This window comes from Corvus kubaryi, unplaced genomic scaffold, assembly GCF_017639235.1.
Source record: "Corvus kubaryi isolate FWS band 111438036 unplaced genomic scaffold, C.kubaryi_AGA036_p1.0 37398, whole genome shotgun sequence".
Lineage (NCBI taxonomy): Eukaryota > Metazoa > Chordata > Aves > Passeriformes > Corvidae > Corvus > Corvus kubaryi.
This window is the reverse complement of record NW_024581137.1, coordinates 18,170,941-18,178,938: the sequence shown is the minus strand read 5'-3', so window position 1 is coordinate 18,178,938 and position 7,998 is coordinate 18,170,941. Positions and strand designations below refer to the sequence as shown.

Here is a 7,998-nt window from a genome sequence, read left to right as displayed (position 1 = left end):
TCTGGTAACATGAATCTGGGTGTGTAAGTTAGCCTACTCTACCTCTGTCCCCACTGGATCTTTCAGGAGTGAGTGTCAAACAAGTCTGGGAGTGGATCACAGTGCAGCACTCGTGTGCAAGTGATCTGGTCCCTGGAAAGGGTGGAAGAGCTCACAGACAGGCAAACTGCAGGAGAGCACCAGCAGACAGTCAGCACTCTCAAGGATCAGTTTGTGTTATCATTGCAAATTAGGCACCTTTTTACAGTGAAAATAGGAACTGTACTCCCCAACATGCCACTAAGCTTCATAAGCAGATCAGAGAGGAGTGGAAACAGGTTCTGTACAGGAGGCCAAGCTCATTCTGCTACACCAACCCCAGTTCAGCTGCCGGCACCACACGCACATATATGATTTCACTGCTAGAAAAGGTGGGACATCGTGCCATGGTGTTTTTCCAGGACTTTACACATCAGCTTATCAGCACATCTGAAAATACCTAGAAATTTTTGAGGGCGGTAATGAAATGGAGACCAGCCTGGGCTGGGACTCTTTGTTGTGGTTAACCGGGCAAATAAATGAGCTGTGAACTATGTTATGCCACTCTCATTTCACTGTGCCCTTTATTCAGGGCTTTGACTGAAAAACACTATATAAGGCCCAGAAGTTTTACCACTGTTTAATTAAGTGGGTGTGGTAGTTGCTAATAGCAAAACTAATAGTCATGATTTTTTTGGATTAAATGTTAATGTGCACACACAAGCAAAGACACTTCTGAAAAAGCAGTTTGTACGTCTAACATTACCATAGTTTGACACAGTAGTAATAGCAAAGATGTTAAAAAATTTAATTTTTTTAATAGTAGTCTACAATTGACACCCAAAGGAAGTGTCAATGGGGACAGTTTATCCCCATTATTAGGAGTAAATGGTTATTTACTCATAACAAACTAACTGAAAGAAACAAAGGAAAGATGCAATAGAGAATAGGAGAAATGGGAGAAAGGAACCCAAGGAATGGAGTCAAAAAGAAGGCAACAAAATGAAGAAAAGAAAGACACGCCAATTCAGAACAACATGCCCTTTAAAGGAAAAACATTGAAATCATACAAGAGTAATGTCATGCAGACAGGCTGTAAATTATTTTTCATTTATGATGGAGATTACTGAAGTTGACTTTTCAATCTTTTCTTATTTCTGAATCACACTAAAATATCATCAAAGAAAGGTAGAGATGAAAACCAGGCTGGTATTTATGGCAAGCAAATGCATGCATCTAATAGCTCTTCAGAAAATTCAGTCTGGCTTCAACAGCATATTCTCACTCCCTAAGGAGCATCACTACACTTCTCTGCACAACATCCCACTCTGCTGCCTGGCTGTCTTGTTTAACTCACTATAAAGCCTACAAATTCTTCAATTCCTGAGCATTTTTATAATATAAGATTGGCAGAGGTCCCTCAGGATGGGAAGGCTCCAATTGCTGTGCATGATTCAGAGATCAAACTATGGTAGCACTGGACAACATGTCTCCTTATCTATACTTCAAAGCATGTGAAGAGACATCAAATATTCACTCACACTCTCGCCCTTCATCATTGTCAATAGCACCTCCATTTGTAGTAGGCAGAAGAATTACCAAATCACTTTCTCTGGAGACAAAAATATTCTTACAGACAGGGCAAAGTTGAGCAAGAAATGTTGTACACATTTTTATGGAAGGGAAAACTGACTTTGAACCAGCAATATGCATTTGTTCCCTCACTGAAGTCAATATCTGGGCATAGAAGTTGGGGAATTAACATTCCAGAATTGCCAAATTGACAGAAAATGCAGTGTTATTTCCCCATAGACAGTGGAGCCAACCACAAATCTTTTATTAACTTCAAAACACTTAATTCTCAGTCAAGGACTATTTATAACACTTTAATATTGAAAAAGGTAACAAAATGGGTGCAAATTGCACTAAAGCCTTCTCTAATAGCCCCTGTGTTGTTCTAGTGATGCAGGGAGTGTTGAGTATCACTGAAGCTGTGGATTAATGATCTTTCCCTCATCCTTGCAGAGGTCTTTAATGCCCTGTTTGTCCCAATTTACCAGACAGAGTAGGTATCCTTCACATCTGAGAGTTTCAGGTGAGCACAATGTAATTTTCATGGCTCAATATTAGACAGTATTAGACAGCCAGGAATTGAAACCATTGATGGTAGCCTGGCTTCTCTGGCCTGACATGTGACAGGAAGTGCCTGCCCCACATTCAGGGCTGGTAGGATTGCATGGAGAGCATCTTCCAACTGGGGAGATGTTCCACCAGCTGGAAGATGTGGGAGACTGTGTGCACAGCCTGCAAATGGGGCTCACAGGCTAGTTTGATGAAGATCTTGATCACAGAAGAAGAAAACAGCAAAAGTGAATTTTATTAGCTAAGTTATTTGCAAGCCACAATTAGGTCATTTGTTATGGGGTCAGCTCTGTTGGAAATATATCCAACTCCCAAGGCATTCTGGATCCTCCTAAACTGCTTACTTTTGACCTCTAAAGCACAGTAGCTACCTCCTGTGACCACAGATCATAAAGTTGCCTTGAAGATAAAAATTATGGAACCATGCATATCCTTCCTGAGAGGAACAGCTGTGCTATCGCAAATAAATTTGTTTAAAGATCGCGGTCAAATGAGCCAGTTTAACATCGTCAGTGTGCTGCATTCCTGAACAATACAGACATGATCTTCTGCTTGGTGGGGTGGGAGGATGTTTTCCTCAGTTCTGGGGCTTTGTGGTTGAAGTATTGAGATTCTTTCAGATTAGATTTAGGGATATATTCTACGATAGATTCACAACTCCCTTTGGTTCCTGTGGGAAAAATGAAACAGAAGGGCCACTGTGTTATACTACTGAGGTTCTTTGATCGTTTTAGATATTTTCTGAGGCTTGGCGTCCAGTGTTCAAATTCTTTCTAATGAAGAGCCTATAAAAACAAGCTTCGATGATAGCAAGTACTACAAATTATGCGGTAATGAAGACAGGTTCCATGGATAACCATATTTTTGAGCAGCTTAAATTATATGCAGAGTATATCTGTAATAATTTGTTTCCATGTCTTTTTAAAATGCCACATCATCTAGACTTAATTTTACTAGTTCTTTGCACATGCAAAAGATTCCACACAAAAGATACAACACACTTAGGGAAGTGTGCAAGGTTTCCCTCCAGCTCAGATACCCATTGTAGAAGCTGAAGAAAACAGTATAAAGCCTCCAAATGTCCTTTGCTTTTGGAAAAATAGGATGGAAGTTTTCATTTTAAAGGTTGTGTGGTGAGATTAATAGTGTTTCCTGCCAGAAGCATTGAAGAAAGGCATCTCTTCTGACACTAATGTAGTTCTGCTTTCACTGTTGCAGGGTATTTATGCATTCACTGTAAACACAGAGCAAGCCAATTCAGTGAGGCTTAGAAATGGTTGATTTGCATCATAGCTAAAAGTCAGAGATCATGTGAACAGCAGTGCCCTGAGAATCTAGTGCTAATCTGAATAATATTTCAAAACCTTATTTTGCTAAGTGTCATTCAGGAGATCTGTGAAGAAAGCTTTACTAAGATAAATCTCGAGGATAACATTATTCTTGTTGCCTCTGATGTATGCAGGAGTTGATAACAAGCTGATTTCCTTTTTCTGACGGATGATTACACACAACAGATGTTTTAATTTGATTATATCTATGAGATAAGCATAATGCTGTGTTAAGTCCAAACACGTTTTATAAGTTTTTCAAAACATTTTACAATGAATGTAACCTTTTGTAAATGTCCTTGCTTGAGACTGTGTGTGTTCTCAGAACGGTGCAAATTATTATTAACAAGTTGAAACCAGTGATTATACAAAAGAGGAAAACTGCATTTAACAGTAGCTGTAATTCTGTGCTCTATGATAACCTAAATTAAGAGAGAAATACGATTCAAACAGTGATACAGGGCACAACAGTTTCACACTGCTCCAAAGAGGACGATGTGTTCTTCAGCCAATGATACACAAGACAGGCAGAGCTTTTATCAAGAATGATGAAAGGCCAATACTCCATGCCAAGCACCCTCAACTTGAAAATTAGCAGGCAAATGTCAGTTTTGTGAACAGAGTGCTGCAGGGAACAGAGGTTTTGAGTTTCAAATAATACAGGCTTACAGAATTTGACTTTGATTTGAACTGAAACACCAAAATTTCTCTGAAAAACAAACCTCTTGCTTTACTGTAGTGAAATCAAAGTGTTGTATGTTGTTCCCATGTCTGGTTTTTTATATGTAACATGGTGAGAACAAACAAAATTTCAAAACTAATAGTCTGGTTCAAAACAAAACCCAATCTGTATCACAACAAAAACATTACAAAGGGACATGTCAGTTTTTCAAGCAGATTTCCTATTTTTATTTTGAAATTAGTTATGACGAACTTGTTCAGAGTCATCAATGTTTTTATTTGGGTCAAGCTACTTAATCCAGTTATTTCATGAATAGTTTCAGTAAGGCAATATCAGCATACTATGTACCTGGTTGCCTTGTGTCACTCCAAACAAAAATCGCAGGCATTAACTCCAATGACTGCCAGTGGGTAAAGCATCTTGTAGTTTACTTTATGTGATGTACACAATTCAAAGAGCATTTTCATTAGGATTCATGTCATCTGACATCAGATACCTAAAAAGTAGATGTCTGGGCTAATTATGCTCCCTATCATCAGTTCATTCTGTCTAGGAGGTTTTTGAAATATCTTGGATGACCAAGGGAATGTAGGTGATCTTATACCCTGCTGCCACCATAATGGCAGTTCTGTTCATCCAGTACTTGTCCTCCATCCTTCAGTTCTCAAACCTGATCCAGGACTACCCCATCACAGTCAAACAAACAGGACTGCTCCATCAGATGGCACAAAAGGTGGTGGGTTGTCTCAGCCATCTCCTGGAAGTTCATTCCAAGGCTAACTTTTAGACAGCTAAAGTAAGGTGAGATGTCTCACCCTACACCACATATATCAGCTCTACACCAGCATGAATATGATGTTGTGTTAGTGCAACTGTATAGGCCTTACTTAAATCTCAGTCAGTGGATCTGGGAATAATCTTGTTCTGGGATTCTTAAACAAAGCAACACTGGAGTTAATAAACTAATTAAAATAATTGCTCTATTGTGCACATGAGCAGTTTGTGGCTGTGAGCAGAATGGTTTTGAGTTCAGTGTATGTTAAGTACAGTGAAACGACAGTTCTTAGTAACAATGCATGATTTGTAGAAGCTTGAAAGTGTTCTTCTATGAGAATAATGCTGTAGTTCACATGGGATTTTGACAGAAATATGATACTGAAAGCTAAAAAATAGTTGAAATAACAAAGAAAGATCATTTAGACTAGGAAGTTTTATGGACTGTTTTAAAAGCTGTACTTAAAACCTGCAGCAAGAAGCAGTTACTGTGTCTTCACTAGGAGGCCCTGAGATACAAGAGGTACTAACTTGTTTGTGTGCTCGGCATATATTTCTAAGGCTCAGAAAGAAAACACAATATTCAGCACCTTAATATTTTGCCTTTCTAAGTGAGGAACTGAAAATAGCTGGTTTTCCTTTCCCCTCAGGCTGGAGTTTATTATTTACACCTTTAATCTCCTGCTCTTTGAAGGGGGCTCTTTCTCTACCTCAGTCAGGCTGAGGTTAAATATTCACAGTTTCAATCTAGAACAAACTGCTATCTGAAAACAGGGAACTGGGAACTATGAACAAGGAAATGGAAAGAAATTACCAGCTTAGTCTTGTTTCGTGTAGTTTGGTTGTCCAGGGAATCCTGATTAAGTTGCATTTGGACCCTAACAGGGAGGTTTATAATACTCAAAAAGGCAAAATATGAGCTTTTGCTAGTAAGCCTGTCTGGGATAAATCTGTGAACCACATTTGGCTTTACTTCAACTTCCACACAGGCTATTGGTGACAAAGATACTACTCTTCCCCTGGAGATATCCAGGTAAGATTTTCTTTCCACACAAAAGCTTTCCAGTAACACCTCTCACTCTCAAGGGTTCTCTGAACACCCAAAGCCCAGCTGTAGCACAATCCTCACTGTATGACGTATCTGTGAAAATAAAGGCAGTGCTTACATGGAAATATCAAATTCCACTTGTAGTAAACTCCTCACTTGCTGGGTAATGGGTGCCTTATCACCTCATGTGAGAGAAGGGGTGGTGAGGCCAGGCTGCACGCAAGGGTTTGAGTCTATCTGAAACCTGAATAGAGCTCTTCCCAAAGCTTCCACCTCCTGCAAGCCCCTCACCTACTGCCAGACTCTGGATGAGAGAGACTGGGCAGAATATGCTCATGTGGGAGAAGAGCCATGGCACTCATGTGAGGGAGAGAGATGTAAGTGAGGCAGAGGCCAGCTTGCCAAGTCACACCTTGATCGTGACAGGTTTGAATAGTAACATAAATCTGTATTTATTTGCTTTTAAACTTCTTTCTCATGTTGGAATTTAGTCACCAAAAACTAACAGGAGAGTTCAGCACACACAGCCAACTTTCTAAGCAAACAGCAACTCTTTGGCACTTGCAACTTGACAGCTACAAGGAGAGAGCAGTGTACAGCACACAGTATATACTTATGGGGGTTGAGAAATGCTTTTGTTTAAGTGGATACTGAAAACACAGTCACCTTCTAGCACAGAGCTGGTGCACGGGAACTGATAAGAACACTCCAGCCTGTGCTCAAAAGGGGGCCCACAACTTTTCATACCTCTGAAAGGTGGTGACTGCCACCTGTTTGTGTGAATCTTGACTATATTTAAAGGGGGTAAGAGAGAGGAAAATGCTTTTGGAGAGGTTTATGAGACTTTGTGCCATAAACTGAGACTTCATGGTGAAAATATGCATTTAGGGAGCGTTTAAAACTGAATTTACATAAAATCACAATGATTTTATTTTTAGTGTCTGTTATAGGCCAATTAAATTCTTTATGCGAACATTTCCAAATTCAAACAGAGGTGATCTGGGACACTCAGAGAATAATTACATATATTCCCCCTAGGGCTTAGGCCTTTTTCTGAAATACCCAGATCTGCATCTCTAATTAGTGTTGTAACCAAGACAAAAGCAAATCACCAACATTTGAACAATCACCCTTCAATCAATGCCCAGCCATTTAACTCAGAGAGGAAGGAAGACACTGAGCTGAAAACGGGTCTCAATACAACTGCTGGCTATGCAGTGGCTGGATTTATACTGGCAGAGAGAGAGCTCAAGCCTTGTTCACGTTCAAAGCTGAATGGTTCTTATAGTCTCTGACTGGGCCATGAAAAGCTGGCATCACCGGTGTGACCCTACTCCCTGAATCCTAGGTGCAATCTCCCCCTTGCAGAGAAGGCAAAATCTCTGGCAGAAGTTCCTTTGCAAAGGATGGAAACAAATTTCATTTGTGTCACATACACAGCATTTGAGACAGAGGAGTGCACAACCACCCTATTTGGGAGCAAAATAAGAAGCAGGTGACAAGTTGTTCTAGTCAGCTTCAACATCTGCAAGCTGAGTGCCCAGCCAGTCTGTGTGAACATTTCCTGCTATTACCCTGACTTCAACCTCTCCTGCTCCCTGCTTTAGTTCATCGGGGGGTTACGTCCTTCTTTCCGATACCAGTTCTGCAGAAGAGGAAACAGGCTGCAGCAGCATCATTAAGGTCAGGGATACGGATGCGATGAGGAGCTCTGCAAAGTCCCCATCTCCCAAATGACACGACTGGGTCCTTTCCAGCTCTCAGGGAAAAGGAGCCCTCTGAGCTGGCGGTTTCCTGTCGACCTTGAGCCTCCTCGCAAGTCCCGGTGTGGCTCCGGGCGGGTGGCTGTGCCCGGTCCCCGCCTCGGAGGGAGGCAGGCGCACGGATCCGGACTGCACGTCGGGACTGGCCCCGCCGCGCTTGTGGTGGGAGAGCCAGACCTGAGAGGGGCTGGCCTCTGGCAGATGATTGACACCAAACTGGGTGAGGTTTCATGTTAAAAGAAA

At 41.0% G+C, this 7,998-nt stretch overlaps 1 protein-coding gene across 1 annotated transcript in view; it reads left to right on the top strand.

The window, feature by feature from the left end:
- The first annotated feature begins 7,838 nt into the window (after positions 1 to 7,838).
- TGFBR2 (transforming growth factor beta receptor 2) overlaps positions 7,839 to 7,998 on the top strand; it is a 61,157-nt gene continuing 60,997 nt past the window's right edge. The window contains exon 1 of the mRNA XM_042043475.1: positions 7,839 to 7,975. The gene's annotated coding sequence lies outside the window, so the exon portion shown is untranslated. The remainder of the gene's footprint in view (positions 7,976 to 7,998) is intronic.